The sequence below is a fragment of the Humulus lupulus genome, chromosome 5 (genome assembly GCF_963169125.1).
Source record: "Humulus lupulus chromosome 5, drHumLupu1.1, whole genome shotgun sequence".
Taxonomy (NCBI): domain Eukaryota; kingdom Viridiplantae; phylum Streptophyta; class Magnoliopsida; order Rosales; family Cannabaceae; genus Humulus; species Humulus lupulus.
The window spans coordinates 183,646,137-183,663,925 of record NC_084797.1 but is presented as its reverse complement, the minus strand read 5'-3'; positions in this window follow the sequence as shown (position 1 = coordinate 183,663,925).

Here is a 17,789-nt window from a genome sequence, read left to right as displayed (position 1 = left end):
AAATTATAAAGGAACTAGGGTTAAAAATGTTTTGGTCTCAAAAGCCACGTTTTCATTAAGAAGCATCATCAGTTTACACGGGATCCAAAAAATATTAAGTTTCAAGACTGTTTACAAAAGACACAAGGTTTCTATACAATATCAAGCCATATTAAGGCAAAACAGACAGTTAGGCAATCCCTGTCCTGACCTACTCCTCGAGCATAGCGATCGAACAGCTGGCTATGTACATTCAACCCCGCAGCTCTCCACCTCAGGATTGGTCCAACTTGCCCTTGCCTTTACCTGCACCACGTAGCACCCGTGAGCCAAGGCCCAGCAGGAAAACACAACAACAGAGCGTAAGCAATCAACGGACAAATCAACATCCCATACTGCATCACATAATCTCAACCATATAATCATTCAGTATAATCAAGTATTCAACATACTAAGCATATAAACTCATATCATAAATCACTGTACAAATGATAACTAGGGCTAGCGCTCTCAGGCTGCTCCCTCCGTTATCCCACTGACTCCGACCCGCTTAAACCGAGCTCAGTGAATATTAATATGTCCTCGGCTACCAGTGGCCAAGCCGCGCCCTGTGCGCAAATATTATGTACGGCAATCTTAGGCCGCTTTTACATGTCCCATGGCATAATACCATCATTGACACGATACAAGTATCGGGAGCACTTAGTCCCATCAAAAGTAAATAACTAGGTGCAGTTTTCTTACCTTTCAATTCGTTAGCTTTGATCCCTCGACTCCTTGAGCACGATCCCCCTCGAGCCCTAGCGCTCACCTAAACACAATCATGGCCAAAGTCATCATCAATCCTCAAGTCTGAAACCCAGCCTCGGGGCCAATCCCGAGCCCACGAGAAGTCCTAGTTCCACCAAACAAGGTGGTGGAATCAAACCCCAAACCCTAGGTCAAAAGCCCTTGCAAACAACCCTAAAATCCCCTTCAGAAGACAGGGTAGCGCTACAGCGCTCATGGGAGGGCTACAGCGCTACAAACAGAAGCAAAACCCCATCAGCAAGCTTGCCTAGCGCTACAGTGCCCAAAGGCTAGCGCTGTAGCGCTAGTCACAGGCAGACTAACTCCAGATTTTCCCTCCTGCGATTTCCTCGAACCAACTTCAACCAAAACTCCTCCAAATCTTTCCTAAACTCAAAAACAACCTTATGACCATACTCCACTCATCCCAAGCACCCCAAATACCTAGAACTCAAGCACATGCATCCCCTAACTCAAAATTCACCATTGCCACTTCTAGACAATGAAACTTAGCAGAAACCAGTTGAACAGCAAAGTTAAAGCTTAGAATTTATACCTTTGATGGGATTTCGACCACAAGTTGCCTCTAGACTTCCTTGGCTTGCTCCTCCTCAGCTTTAGGCCTTAATTCCCTAAAGTTTCCATCCAATTCAACTTAAACACCATAGCTCAAAAACCAGAAACAGAATCTGAAGAACTCTAAAGTCTTACCTTAAGTGTTAGTGAATCCTTGCTAAACCTCTGCCAATTTCCCCAAACTTATCTTAGAATCCTTGATGCTTAGCTTATCCCAGCTCTCTTCTGAGCTTTGCTCCAGAAATCCTCAAGAAACTGATGAAGGAAATGTAAACCAACCTAGAAAACTCTCTCTGTTTTCTCCCTTTCTTTTCCCTTCCTTTTCCTTCTTTTTCAGACTTCTACACTTCTCTACAATTCCCACTAACATAAAGCCTCAGTAATTCCCATATTTAGAAAGCCAAATGACCTTAATGCCCTCCCCTTTATTCCTAACCCTTTAATCCACTTAAGGGTATTCTAGTCATTTTACCCCAGTTCCCGCTAGCTCCTCTAGTGTCTCTAATATTTCCCACTTAACTCCTGATTCCTAATTAATCACCAATAACATTCCTCAATGTCAAGATAGACCCCAGTATACTCACTAAATTCCCATTTATACCCCTAGGCTCACCCCGAGCCGGGTATAAATCCCCGCTATGACTTTTTCGCTACTTTGCTCACTAGGATCGTCTCGAGTCACAGATCACAGATATATCCACATAATAATGTGGTCTCGACAATTATCACATATATCAAAGCAGTTATGCCCATAATGGCCAAAATTACGATTATGCCCCTCTAACCTAGTCAGGGCTTACATGCATACTAATACACATAGTCATGCATCTCAAATATTCAAATAGTCATATAACATGCTTTAAATCATAATCATGCATCTTAATCATTAAAAACACACACAATTCCCATTATGCCCTCCAGGCACACTAATCAAGGCCCTTAAGCCTTATTAGCGAATTTGGGTCGTTACACCTACCATGTGTGCATGGCCCATGCACACATGAGTTATATGAGAGGGAAAAATAGTAATTATGTGAAGCTAAGGAATGTCGTTTTGATTATGGATAGGCTCGTTGAGAATTTGTGGTTTTACTTAGCTTGGACCTGAGGTAAGGAAGTTAGATAGAATTTTATTTACTTATGTTGTGAATGGTAAGATTGTTTGTATGAATGAAATTGTTATGATGTTTTGCGCTATGAATTATGATATGCTTGGCATGCTGATATGTTTGGATTGTATGAATGTTGTATGCTATGAATGGATGTTAGCGTAATGAACGCGACACATCAAAAATGGGTTGCTAAGGATATGAAGACGTAAACCGAGTTACTAAGGATATGAAGATGTAGCTTAAAGGGTGGATGCGCCGAGATTATTCAAGGACCAGAGATGCTGTTTACCTCAAAGGGTGACATGGACAAGTTAGTGGGCCATGTTCACAAGGAAATGTGTATGATGATGTTATGGTGTGTTGTTATGATGTTTATGATGTTTATGATATGATGATGATATTAAGTTTACGTGAATATGTATATATTTATGATATTTATGTCATTATGACCATGATGCTATGATGTATAACGATGGATGAATATGTTTGTGTTTTGTTGTGTTTTGCTTGTTTATTGTTTGTACTTCCTTACTGGGCTTTTAGCTCACCCCCTTGCTTTCCTTCCAGGTAGCAAATAGGTTTCTCTATGGCACGTGTGGTGTTGTGGGGAGTTCTATCGTCGTGGTGTGTATGGCATGGGGGCATCCTATGGACGATAAACGATCAATCAAAATGCCATTTTTCTTTTAATAATGTTATGTTTAATGGGACTTTTCACACTTATCAGTGGGATTTGAATATTTGGTCGTTTTAAGAACTTTGCATGAAAACTGATTTTCTTTTAAAACTTTGGGCCCAACTTGCATGCTTTTAGCAAGACCCCACTGAAATCTTTATAATAAGTGGTTTTCTTTTATACATGAATGAGTATGTGAATGCTTTACAAAGCACTAGACTAGGGCATTTTACATATGACCGTGGTGAAGAACGAAAGTAATGAACTGATTCCAACAAGGACTGTGATGGGTTGGAGGATATGTATAGATTACCGGAAGTTGAATAAGGAAACTAGGAAAGATCATTTTCCTTTGCCTTTTATTGATCAAATGTTTGATAGGTTGGTGGGGCATAACTACTATTGTTTTCTAGATGGGTACTCAGGCTGTCATCAAATTGTAATTGCATCGGAGGATCAACTATAGACAACGTTTACATATCCTTATGGGATTTTTGCTTTTAGAAGGATGTCATTCGGGTTATGTAATGCACGAGCCACGTTTCAACAGTGTAGGATGGCAATATTTTCTGACATGGTTGAGAAGGGGATTGAGATTTTTATGGATGATTTTTTGGTTTATGGGTCCTCTTTTGACATGTGTTTGACTAATTTGGAGCTGGTTTTGAGGAGGTGTGAAGAGTCGCATTTGGTGCTTAATTGGGAAAAGTGCCACTTTATGGTAAATGAAGGAATTGTATTGGGACACAAGATTTCTAAGATAGGCATTGATGTGGATAGGGCTAAAATTTCTATGATAGAGAATTTGCCACCGCCGGTTTCTGTAAAAGGAGTACGGAGTTTCTTAGGTCATGCGGGATTTTATAGGAGGTTTATCAAAGATTTTTCCAAGTTTTTGAAGCCACTGTCCACTTTGTTAATGAATGGGGTTACATTCGATTTTTATGAGAAGTGTCAACAAGCTTTTAGGATACTTAAGGAGAAATTGATTTCGGCACCTATAGTTGTTGCACCTCAATGGGATTTGCAATTTGAACTGATGTGTGACGCCAGTGATTTTGCAGTTGGGGCAGTGTTAGGACAAAGAGTTGACAAGGTATTCCGAATGATTTATTATGCAAATCGTACCATGAATGATGCTCAAATTAATTATGCAACTACAGAAAAGGAGTTGTTGGCCATAGTGTTTGCTTTTGATAAATTTAGGCCATACTTGATTGGGAATAAGGTGGTTGTTTACATATATCATTTTGCGATAAAGTATCTTATGACCAAGAAAATTTCCAAGCCTCGTCTTATTCAGTGGATTGGGTGGCTGATCACTTGTCTAGATTAGAGGTTGATGAAGATTCTATTGATAAAGAAGTTCAGATTAATGATGCTTTTCCTAATGAGCATCTGTACAAAGTAAGTGTTTGCAAGGATGTTCCATGGTTTGCAGATTATGTTAATTATTTGGCTACAAAGGTTATACCTCCTGAGATGACAAGGCAACAACTAAAGAAATTTTATTCGGAGGTGAAGCATTATTATTGGGAGGAGCCTATTCTTTATAAACATTGCCTTGATCAAGTTATTAGAAGATGTGTGCCCGGCGAGGAGATGTTGTCAATCTTGACACACTGTCATAGTTTGCATTGCGGCGGTCATTTTGGAGGAGTAAGAACAGCAGCAAAATTTTTGCAAAGTGGGTTTTACTGGCCTACATTATTTAAAGATGCTAATGATTTTGTCAAAAGTTGTGATCATTGTCAAAGGACTGGGAATATATCAAGAAGAGATCAAATGCCAATGACTGGTATTTTGGAAGTTGAGTTGTTTGACGTATGGGGAATAGATTTTATGGGACCTTTCCCATCATCGTATAATAATAAATATATTTTGCTTGCGGTGGATTATGTTTCTAAATGGGTAGAAGCTGCAGCAACTCCTACTTGTGATGGGAAAGAGGTACTTAGATTCCTTCATAAAAATATCTTTACTCGATTTGGCACCCCCAGAGCAATTATTAGTGATCGGGGAAGTCATTTTTGCAATAAGTGGTTCACTGCTCTATGTGCTCGCTATGGTGTTCATCATCAAAAGGTGTTATTCTATCATACAATTGCAAATGGCCAAGCTGAAGTGTCAAACAGGGAAATAAAAGGTATCTTAGAAAAGACAGTAAATACGTTAAGGAAAGATTGGTCGAAGAAGATCGATGATTCACTTTGGGCTTATCGCACTGCATTTAAAACTCTGATTGGTATGTCACCATATCGATTGGTGTTTGGTAAGGCCTGCCATTTACCGGTGGAACTGGAACATAGAGCTTATTGGGATGTGAAAAAGTTAAATAATGATCTCTTTATGGTGGGACATAATAGGCTGATGGAGTTAAATGAGCTTGAAGAATTCTGAAATGAAGCTTCTGAGAATGCAAGTATTTAGAACGAGAAGTCGAAGGCCTTTCATGATAAGCGCATATTGAGTAAGGATTTTCAACTAGGAGATAAAGGCCTGCTATTTACTTCCAGACTTAAACTTTTTTCACGTCAATTGAAATCGAGATGGTCAGGACCGTACATGGTAGTTGTGTCACTTCCTTATGGAGTAGTGCAAGTTCATAGTGAGAAGACGGGACATTTTAAGGTTAATGGTCAGAGGTTGAAGTATTATTTGGAGGGTCCGGTGGAAAAATGCAAGTCTGTGGTGATGTTGGAACCAATTTGATCTGAAAATAAACAAGAGTCCGGCTAAAAGACGTCAAAGACCACGCTCTGAGGAGGCATTCCTAAGTCTGTTTTTATTTTTCTTTTACATTTTAAAAAAATTTATGATTTTTGTTTTTATTTGGTTTGGAACAATGTTTAGGGAATTTTTTTTAGTGATTATTTTTATTTTTGATGTATTGTATGAACCGTGAAAATCGTGAAAAAAATGCAAGAGTTTTCAAGAAAATGTTTGGAAAAATGTTGATTTGTGATGCAGTAGCGCTACAGCGCAAAGAAGAGGGTGCTATGGCGCTAATCTTAGAACCAAAAAGGCATTTTGAACGGTCATTAGCGCTACGACGTTGTATTAGTAGCGCTACAGCGCTAGTTCCAGAGAGGAAAAGGGGTTTTTGAAGAGTACCATAGTGCGACAACGCTGGTCTAGTAGCACCATGGCGCTCTTTCCAGAGATGAATAGCCCAGAATCCCTTAGTAGCGCTCCAGCGCTGGATATGTAGCGCTATAGCGCTCTTACCCAGAAATTTTTTTAAAAGGGGATGAATTTCGAGTTTCTTTCCAAAAACCCTCATTATTCCTTCTCTTTTCGTGTTCTCTCTCCCAAAGCCTCCATAGATCCTCCATTATAGCCTCTTTCTAGAAAATTCCACCATACATTCTCCCATTTTCCTACATTTTCTCTTCTATCTTAGCCTTTTATCCTTTACTTAATTTCTTTCTTCTCAAACCCATTCCAATTTCCCAATTCACTTTTGAAACCCTTGAAATTCAGAGTTTTAATTTCTTGATGAAGATCAAAATTTTCAAGGGACTATACTCACTCAACCACAAGGGAGTCCATTTCAAGGGTTAGTAAGTGTTTTCATTCCCTCTTATTCTCAGATTTTTGCTGCATTTGGGATTAGATTTCATTGTTGATTGTTATTGGTGGATAGATTTTTGGGCTGTGCTTTGGAGCATTTGGATATTGTGTTTGTGAGATTGAATATATATGGTGGTTGTGAAGAGGAAAAGTGTTTAATTTAAGGGGAGGTGTTGTCAAATTTTTGTTGGTTGGTGAGAGTGTGGATAATGGCTCCTAAGAGTAGAGCAGGTAGGAATAAGGATAAGGGGAAAGGTCAAGCGTCTGCATCCCAACCAAGGGATGATAATTCAGAGCAAGAGTATAATGAAACTAAGTTTATAAATTTTCAGGCTCAAGAGCGTTATGAGAAATTTGTTAGAAAGCCCTTGATTCCTGAGCGTGAGGTGGAATATCAGTCTGACCCTTTTAATCATCACAATTTTGAGTTAGTTAGAGCAAATCTTGTGGCTAGGAAGTGGGAAAATTATGTGACTAAATTTGCACAGGAAACGTATCATTGGTGTATGAGTTTTATGCCAATTTAAGAAATAAATACAATGATATAGTTTTTGTTCAAGGTAAGCGAGTGCCTTTTACTGTAGAGTCCATTAATAAGGTTTTTAAGGTCCCGCACATAAAAGAGCAGGAGGAGGTATACACTAAATTTTTTAAGGGATATATCGATTATACTGCTGTGGCTGACAAATTATGTTTTGAAGGTGCTACTTGGACCTTATTGTTGGAAAAACTTTCTGTCGCAGAGTATTATCAAGAAACTGAACCGATCTTCTATTTTTTTCACGATCTTCCAATGTATCCTTAGAACCACCTAGACTAGTGTGGGCAATTCTCAACACATGAGATAGATATAGAGAGAAGAAGAGAAAATAACAAAGAGGTTTAGAAAAGGACTTGTGTTTAGAGAGAATATAAAACTATCAGAAAATCTGACTTATCAAACTTCTCCTACTGACCTCTCTCTAAGCACTCCTTTTATAGACTCAATTAGGCAATTTAATTTAATTAAAAAATCAATAAAATAATAGCCATTTTGAAGCCCTAGGTCGAAATTATCATGGGCTATAGGCCCGTGAAATTTCCCATTTGATTATAAGCCCATTGGACTTAAAATCAATGCCTGTATTATTTTCTATTGATTTAATTAATTAAATAATTATTTCAATCCTTTATCAAATTAATTATTTATAATTTGAACCTTGATTTAAACTTATTTATTAATTTAGATACCAATTTATCTTAATTAATAAATCTGCCATAATTTCTCTTTTCTTCTCAAAATTACACAACTCTGTGAAACTATCCAAAATTAACTTGATCAACTTTGATAATTCTAATTGATGATTAAATCAATTAATTGAGACTATCTAGATGATTTTATCCAAGGTACAATGGGGACCATGGGCCTATGAAATCAAGCTCCAATAAGTTATCATAAATCTAACAAATAAATTTACTAACTTATTAATTCCTCGTGACTCCACTATAGACTCGGAATTGCACTCTTGAATTCATAGAACGCTCTATAACAAATATAGATACGCTATTAATTATCCATTGTTACAACCATAATTGTCACTCAATCCGCTATAGACGGTCTACAATGAGATAGGACTAAAATACCGTTTTACCCCTCATTGTATTTTATCCTTAAAACACTTAGTTCCTTGTAACTGATATTTCAGTAAATTAATTTAATTATTGAAATGAGATCTCTATCATTTACCACCTTGAACCAAACTAAAAGGAAACCATCGTTTCACTTCTTCATCAGAAGCTATAGATGTTCATATCTATGATTAACACTCCCACTCAATTATACTACCGAGTTCCCAAGATGTAAGTATGGGCTAGTTCGTAGGGTAAGCTAGTAACGAACAAGTCAAAGAACTCAAATAATACAATCAGTTAGAATACTAACCACTCAGAATTGAGATTGAATTGACCTATGGTCAACTATATGATATGACTAGAATAGATAATAACGGTATGTTTACTTATCTTATCAACTGTCAATATCGGTCCTGTCTGATGTAACAAATACATCCGATCTTATCTACTTTGCTAATGTTCTGGAAAGAACATAACACTGTAATGTGTAAGTAGATCATATCATAGATTGGCAAGTCAGTGTAAATCCGGTGCACTGACTAATCTTAGGACTAACTTATTTTGAACATATAATCATATTTATATTCCACTGTGATTACGTCACTATAAATAAGATTAGCTATATGCTCGGGATTTAATAGAAGTTTTTATTAAACAAATAATCATGAAAATAAAACATGTGAGCAAAGTGATTGACCAAGTCAAAAAATGATTTCTATTCTTTTATTGATAATAAAATGAGATTACAAAGAATTTGGGTTTTAATTAGGGCATAAAACCCCAACACTTATCTGGCTCTTTACCTAAAACTATAGCGTCTTGTCAGCTGAATGTTGAATCTAGATTTTGGGCTTTGTTTGTTTGTGCTCGATACATGCCAGTAAGTCATGTATCTAACATGACTAAGGATCGAGTACTTCTGATGTATGCATTAATGACAGGGATGACTATTAATATGGGTTCATGGCTTAAGGAAAACATTGAGTTCATTGAAAAGGGCCATACCACTGGAGGTTTGGGCCATGGATCTGTCATCACCATGTTATGTTATAAGGCTGGAGTTCCAGATTTTGTGACTGATATTTGTCAATCGTTGCAGCAGCCTTTATTGATTATTCTGATGAAAGATTATCCCGAGCCTGTTTTATATGTGCCACAAGCTTGGAAAAAGGGTAAGCGCCGTGTCGAAACTGAGGTGGAAGAAAAAGTTGATATAGTGCTGCAGGGCGGTAGTAGTGATCAGTGCATGCAACATGTCAGTGATAAGTTGGATTATCTTATCAACAAAAATCAATATATGGTTCAAGAACAGCACATGATGAATCAGTATATGGGCCAATGATATGAATATGAGGTGAATCATGTGGCTCGTTTAAACAATCTGGTGAGTCGGTGGTCTTTAAATGAATCAGATCAGTAGTTTGAAGGACCTTCGTCTTAGCTGCCATAATAGCCATACTGACGTGGCTAGTCAGGGAAGTCTCTGTTCTCATTCTTTGAGTCCTTAACATTGGGGACAGTGTTCAGTTTTAAGTTTGGGGGAGAGATTTATTTCTTGTACGTTTTTGTTTGTTTTACGGTTTGTTTGTTCGTTCTGAGTCATGTTTTAGATTATAAATTAAGTTGATAATTATTGCCATTTGAATATGATTGACTGTTGTCTAATATAATCCAAAGGAAAAATTGATGTGCTTCTAAAAACAATTTGTGTGCTTGGTTAGATTACTTTGTTTTTCACTGTGATTTGTTGACATTAGAGATCTATCGCTCATACATTGTAAATGTTATACTTGAGTTATTTTATGCATGTCAAATTTGGATTGTGGATTGAAAAGTTTGAAAAAAATTTCTAGAACTTGCTTGCTTACTATTTGAGATGAAATTTGAAACAGTGCACATTTAGGAAAATGATATAGGCAATTTTTGGACTAGTTGTTCCTTTCAAGCTAACCCTATTAAATTTTATCCTTAGTCAACCCTTTTGAGCCTTACAACTGTTTTCTTGTTAACACATTCTTTTGAGCCTAATTGTAAAATGAAATACCATTTACTCATTTTGACCCATATTATGAGCATGAAAATTATTATATGAGGGGAGTGAATGTGTAATGGGATGTTTGTATTATGTGTTATTCAGAAAATTACTTTTGATTGAGAAAGAAAAAAATTAAAGAAAGAAAAGGAAAAGAAAGTGAAAAATGATTATGCTCCCAAACAATTATTTATTGAATAATCAAAGTTTGGGGGAGTTTATTGAAAAAAATATATATATATTCTCAATCATTGCGCAGAAAAAGGGGTAACAAGGGATGAGTGGTGTGAAATTGTTGGGAAAGCTTGTTTAGTGGAATGCTTGTGGTATGATTAAGCCCAAAATTGTCTCTTTATCTACCTATACCTAATCTTCTATTACAACCCTTATAAAGTCCTATTGATTCTTATTTGTGCATTTGTTTATATTAATGAAGAATAGTAAGTAATGTAGGCATATGGACTATTTGAGTTTGTGGTTAGTTGGTGAGAATTTGATGTGCATAAAGCGGTTCAATTATTTTATTTGCGAGTTAAGAGTAAATGAGCTTTGGTGTTGATAGATTGCAATGAAAGGGTGAAGTGATTGAGACTGAAAATCTAGATTAATGTTTTACATAGTATGATTATTTTTTCTTGTGGATTATATATGCATCGCAGTATTTAGTGTTTGAATTGGTTAGATATGTCAACTTGATTTATTTAGGTTTTGGTTTTAGTTAGATTCTTTACTCGAGGGCGAGTAAGGGTTTAGTTTGGGGGAGTTTGATAAACGAGTTTTAGGCTCGTTTATGATCTAGTTTTTAGGGTGTTTTCGTTAGTTTAGGATTATTTTATTGCGCAATTATGCTCGTTTGTTCATGTTTCAGGTTTTCCATGCTAAATTGGTAAAAAAAAGTGGAAAAGGAGTGAAAGTGGAAGAAAATCGGGTTTTTCGGGATTGATATATGCAAGTTTGGATGCTGTTAATAGCGCTATAGTGCTATTAAGGGAGCGCCGTAGTGCTAGGAAGGACTGTGAACACAAAATTGATTCTGGAAGTAGCGCCCCAGCGCTACAAATGCAGTGCTACAACAAGGGCGCTACAACGCTAGTAAACATATTTTTATGTGTTTTGGCTCTGACTTTAGTGCTGCAGCGCTTCAGATACAGCGCTACAACGCTGGTTACACATTTTTCAGATTTTAAACCACTTTTTGAAGGGCAATATGGTATTTTCACTTGGGAACCTTGGAGGACTATTTAAAGAGCATTATTATGGGATTATGAAGGAGTCTCAGTTTTAAAAAAACCGTAGATAAAAAGAGGCTGCTGTAATTATTTTCTCAGTTTTTCATCTCAATTCTTTAGGTTAATTTTATGAACAATTATTTGCAGTTTATTTTCATCATGGTATTTATGAACTAATTTCTTTTATCTAGGAATTAATGTAGTCACTGAGATTCTATTTAATTTTATTATGCTTTTCTTTTGATACTTCTTTTCTATTCTAATCTATATGATGTGTGTTTAATGCTAGTAAATACTTGATCACTATTTGCTTGATTTAATTGTTTTGATTCAAAATTCGAAAGATGAGAATTGAATATGCTATCATCGTATAGACATAGGGTGCATATTGGACGAAAGTACCTATATGACTTGTGTAGTAATTAGGTTTCCATGTTTAATGCCTTTTATATGTTCAAGTTTATCACAAAAATGTAGAAAACCTGCATATAGATTGAGATCTTATATCTTGAAAAAGAATAGGAATCGATTATATTAACCTGCTATTAGAATAGAAAGAACAGATTTGTAATTGATTATTAAAATTAATAGAATGAACAGTTGATGAAATTAATTCCTAGGATTTTTATTATTGATTTTAAGTAGTGATTCATTGTTTTGTTTCCAGTTCTTTAATTTTGGTTCGTAGTTTATAGTATTTCTTTTATTTTTAATTGTTCACTTAAATTTTAATTAACCAATTAGAATTTGAAAATCAATTAGTGGTACATAGGAGATAGTCTCTATGGGACGATATCCGTTCTTCTGGAATTTACTACTTGACACGACTACGTATACTTGCGTACAAAAAATTCAAATCAAGGGCATATGAGTTACTGAGGCTAAGCAAAACATATGAAAATATGTAAACACATGAGCAAAATAAGAAAAAGCATGCAAAACACAATTAAAATATTTTTGGAAGAACATATAAAATGTTATGCTAGGTTCGGTCATATGAGCATGTGTTATAATTATAAAACATTATAATACTAAAATGATTACTTTTACACCATGAGTAGTACTGTTCGGATGTAATAAAAAAACTAATACAAATAAAAGTGAACTGCCTTAGGTAGTGTATTGTCTTGACACCACGAACATGAAACTTGGGTGTTTCAAAATATAAAATAATTTTTTTACAAAAACTACTGGGTAGGAGGAGCCTGTTGGGCCTGCTGGTTGATAGCCAATCCAATCTCATCTTCTCCCCCATCAATCCCTGTGGCCAAGGAGATTTTCAGAGAAGCATGAGGGTTTTTCTCTTCGCCTAAGCGAGCAACACATTTCACAAGCTCATAATGCTTTATCTACTCGGGAAGATAATAAAAATTGGTATTTTGATTGTTCTTCCAAGACATATAGAAGCAGTTAAAAACTACACCTTAGAATTGCTCCAAATTGCTTGTGTTTGTTTCCTTAAGCTGCTTCACTTTCTCTTCAAGCTCGTCAGACTCCTTCCTACTTGCGACCAGGTCCTCGTGCAGCTTGACCGCCTCATCATGGTTGGTCTTGGATGCAACTTTTTGTTTTTCCTTTAACTTAATTTCCTTGTACAATTCATCCTTGGTCTTCTTAATCTCCTCAATCAAAGTCTTGATAGTGTCCGCTACAGTCTACTGCTTGGTGACCCATTTTTTTCGCTCCTCAGCAAGCCTGTTGCTCTCCTCTTCAACGCTCCTCCATCCATTGTTAAAAGTCAGGAGGGCCAGCGATCAACATAAAATTGAGGAAAAATATCATTATAAACGAGAAGTACAAAAATCTCGACCAGAAAAACACTAAATGAAAGCAAGAACTTACGTAGGGGAACTCGTTAAAACTTTGACCGAGGACTTGGTTGGGTTTTAGAGTTGGGAGAGAAGCAAATGCTTGTTTGCTTAGCTTGTGTTTTGCCACCTTGTGGAGCTTGTCTACTGTCGAGCTAGTGGCATTGTAGAGTCCAAGAACTTTACTTAGCTAAGTTAGATAGTAGTATAATAGTAATAGTAGTATTATTGTTATAACTGTGGATTTTTGGTTCAGACCGGGATTTATTTGGACACTCATAGTAGTACTTGTAGATTTTCTAAGTTTAACCTATAGTTTAAGAATATTAATTTTAGCCTAAGGTTTGATTAATATGACTGATATTGAGGGTAATATTTATTATACTATAAGGTTTAGATAAGAACCAATTAGATAATAGCACATGTTATGTATGGGTTATTAATGATTAAGTATTTTGAGGATTAAATTTATTAAGGGTAAAATTTGAATGCTCTAAGGTCAGTCAGTAGCTTTGAAAACGTTAGAGGGCTTAGTCAAGGTTGTTTACTCAATTTAAATTAAGCTAAAAATGTGTAATTTTGTGTTTAAATAATCAGCGTATGCCGATATATCGCAGCTATAGGGGGCGATATATCGCAGCACGAAGATACGAAAAACACGAAACGATGCACGATTGCCTCGGGCATCCTGGCCCAATCGATATATCGCCTACATGGGGCGATATATCGCCCTTCTCAGCACATTTTGAAAGTTTTTGAAATCGTTCTCCATTCAAACCTTCAACCTCTTGATAAGTCCAGCACCTTTCTGAACGAGTCTTCAGCCTCTGCTGAACGATAATTCAAATTATTTTCACTTAAAAAGCCATTATTTTTATTCAAGTTAAAAGAAGATCTTTTCATTCCTAAACTCTATAAATAGGACCTAGTACCCAACCATTTATTCATCTATTACTCTAAGTTCAGTGGCTGCAAGTTGCTAGGTGAGTCTGAGAGTTTAAACCCTTGGGTTGGGAATCATAAGCTTGATCATCATAAGCTTATCAAACACTTGGGAAGTAAGGTTTTATAGCATTTTGGTTCAAGGTTTAGATTGGTCTTACAAGTCTTCAAGGTATTTCCACACTCTAGTTCATTGGTATTATTTTATTTAAGTTCTCGTAGTCTTCTACTCAGCCTTCTAACCTTATTCTTTATTTTGGTTAGGAAATCTAAGAACTTGCACATAAGTTTTTGGTAAGTATATTCTCAATGATATAGTCCTCCCATTCCTTTCATTTCTTTTCTTCAAAGTACTCACTCTGTTACAAATGGTTTTTAGGAGTGTTCCAAAGTCCCAACTCTGTCCTCATATCCCGGTAATTTTGGTAAGGAAAATAGGATAGAATTTATATGTTATATGCTTTTATATGTTATCTAATGATTTTTATGTTATGAAATATGTTATGTTAAGTATGTTTGTAGGCTTGGGCATATGACCTATATGACTAACAAGCCCCAAATAGATTATGGGCATATGACTTGCTTAGCTAGCAAGACCCCACTAATCTAATGGGCATATGACTTGTTTAGTCTATGGGACCCCAAGTAATAATGGCCATTATAGTATGTATGTGATATAAGTGTTATGTTATGTTTTTATGAAATTTATGTATATGGACTATGTGTTAGATTTTTCCTTGCTGGGCATTAGGCTCACTCCTTTTTGTTTATATGTGCAGGAAAATAGTCTTAGTGGCGGGAAAGGTTCTTGGAAGCTTGGAGAATGTGTATTGAGGCGGAATGGATTCAAGAGCCGAGCGTTTCGATTCGAGGATGTAGTTTTGTTTCTTATGGTTTTTACATGTATTTTTCCTCATTTTATTATGTAAATCTCTTTTTAATTATGTCATGTTTTGATTTTAAAACAATGGGATCCCATATCCTACTTGATATTTTATGTAAGTTTAACTTTTATTTTTACAAGTTTCTTAATAAAGTCATGGTCTTTTCACTTGTAAAGTTTTATTAAGGATTAGTGTTTATGTATAGTTTTCGTTAATGGTCCAAAAGTCTAGAGTTGTTGGGTCATTACAGGCATTGCTCAACTTCTCATTGCCAGAGGGTCCACCCGCCTGCTAGGTGGAGGACTCTGTCTAAGGGAAGGGTGAAGGAGTGGTAGTCTTTGAAGGTGGTGGAGTTGTTTCTCTGGTCAGAGGGACGTCGGGTGGTCGAATTTTCATAGCTGCAGGCCCACTCGTACCCCCAACATCTCTTATGCTCGATTTTTTCGTGCTAGCAGTGGCACCGCCTGAGGCATAAATGTCAAAGGCATTGGAAGCCTGCATGATTGCAAAAGAAACAAGCAATTAGTCAAGTATACACGAGCAGAATGAAAAATAAATATTAAGTGTAATTATAGAGAAAATACCGTTGGGGAAGAGTGAGATAACACCCCCTCAAAATTTAGAATCTACACAAAAAATGGATTGATAGAGACTAAATAAAGATTGAGAAATATTATGCAAACCCAAGTTTGTGAATGATCTTCTTCAACTTTGATGAACCTTCAAAAACCCCTTGTAGAACCACCATTTTTAGAAAATCCTTAGAACAAAAGAAAAACCACAAATCCAAGGCTTATACACATTTCTTAACATTGTCCTAATAATCTATTTCCTAGCCACCATTGATGATTGAGGTATTTCTAAGAGGAAATGAGGATTGAGATTGAACAAGCCTTAAACTCACAAAGTCAAGCACTTTCTTTATGAGTTTCTTGGAGAAAACTTGAGATTCTTGGAGCTAGAGAGAGATGTTGGGAATAGTGCCCTTAAAGCAATTGTTGTTGACAAATGTTTTAAATGAAATAAATAATTGAATTCAATTATTATATATATATAGAATATGCCTGATATTATGTTGATAATATTAAGTAAATATCATAAAATTCTAAATTTTATCTATGTGGTTCTCATATTGGTATGAGGGGATCGAGATTAAGATAATAAACTTGAAACGGTTCGCAGTAAAATAAAGTTATGGAATCTTTAGATTAATTACTTCTAGTACAATTTGCTAGTATTATAAGTACAAGTGACCTAGATCCGGGTCACTAGTGTAGTAGGACACTTTAGTGAAAATACTTTATATATAGTGATATATAGAACTGGACCAAATGTGATTTGTTAATACTTGTTTAAACAGTGTTTCTTAGTATTAATCAAACGCATCAAACAATGATCATGTACATGATGCTCTTAATCCTAAGGTTACTATGAACTCCTATATATGTCATCTGATCCTTTGATTCATGCGTTAAGGTTTGTCAGAATGATCAGCCTAAGAACAATTGTTTTGGGGACTCAATGATATATATGGCTGGGGACATAGTTTAACAGATATGGAATCTATACCTTCTTATAGATTGAATAATGATTCCGTATTGGGTTGACTTTTGGAACTGAAAATGTTATGAGCACCCACGTCGCAAACTTGTTGTGACACAACCTTCACTAGTAAAGTCAATGGTACTCTAGGAACAAGATATAGTTAAAAGGGTAAAACGATAATTTTATTCCTTTTTAATTATGAACCATTAATAGAGAATTAACATTGCATGTAATGAATATATCAATGGACATTTTATTCTTTAATAAAGTACTCTGTAAATATATGTCTATAATTATCAAGAGTTCAATCTCATATTTGTAGTGGAGTAATCATGAGATTAATAAATATGATTATTGAATCAAAGAGCTTTGATTAATAATCTGATATTTATTGGAGCTTGATATTATAAGTCCATAGGTCCCCAGGGTGGCTCTATCAACAACATATCAATGTAAGAGTTGATACAAGGGTAAAACTGTAATTTGGAAATTTGAGACGAATTTTATTCTTCGAGTCAAATATATAATTATATGATAATTGAGGTTGAATAATTAATTATTAATTTTTTTGCAAATATGTTTATTAATTTAAATATATAATTTCAAAATATATATAAACAAATTAATTATTTTTTGAAATTAATTATTTTATTTGAGTGTGAGAAAATAAAATTGGTAAGTCAAAATAGTTTTTGATTTATTGAATTTTAAAAGATGATGATAATGACGATCATCAATTTGAATTTTAAATTTTGAAATATGGTTGTAATTTTTTCCTTAAAAAGATAATACAATATTTTGTGGAATGATTGATTTTAATTAAATAAATAAATACAAGAAAAATACAATACCCTTGAAAAGGGAATACTACTATTAATGAATGACACAGTCCATGGACTATGCCATGCGTGTAGCAGTATACTGATAATGTATCATTATTGTTTTTATTTTATTATTTATTTAATTAATAATTTGAAAATTGATATTTTCAAATTTGGTAAGTTAGATATTTACCTAATTCAATTCCTATCAT